The sequence below is a fragment of the Dasypus novemcinctus genome, chromosome 31, assembly GCF_030445035.2.
Source record: "Dasypus novemcinctus isolate mDasNov1 chromosome 31, mDasNov1.1.hap2, whole genome shotgun sequence".
Lineage (NCBI taxonomy): Eukaryota > Metazoa > Chordata > Mammalia > Cingulata > Dasypodidae > Dasypus > Dasypus novemcinctus.
Genome location: NC_080703.1, coordinates 42,994,990 through 42,995,577, shown reverse-complemented (window position 1 = coordinate 42,995,577; position 588 = coordinate 42,994,990).

The following is a 588-nucleotide window of genomic DNA, read 5'->3' as shown; positions in this document are numbered from 1 at the left end:
AGAAGTTTATATGTAGGAAATGGTAAGAAATTGAGGAAATGTTAAAACGCACTCTTCAAACTTGCCCAAGAGAGGAAGCAGGAATCTTGACTTGTGCAACTCACTTCCCAGTCGTGGGCCGCCTAAGGGAGTGTTGTGTGGACGTGATCATCACCATGCCCCCAAACGGGAGCCCCCCGCCAACGGGAACCTCCCACCAATGGGAGCCCCCCACCAACAGGAGCCCCCCACCAACCAGAGCCCCCCACAAATGGGAGCTGACCCCCAAATGGAAAACGACCCACAAATGGGAGACACCCAAAAAACAGGAGATGCTCCCCAAGTGTGAGATGTCCCCCAAACAGGAGAGGCACCCCAAACAGAAGATGCCCCACAAATGGGAGATGCTCAGAAAAACAGATGCCCCCGCAAACAGGACACCCCAAAAAACAGGAAACACCCCACAAAGTGGAGACACCCCACAAACAGGAGATACCCCACAAACAAGAGATGTCCCAAAAAAATAGGAGATGCCCCCAAACAGGAGCCACCCCACAAACAGGAGCCACCCCACAAACAGGAGATGCCCCTCATAGAGGAGATATCCCT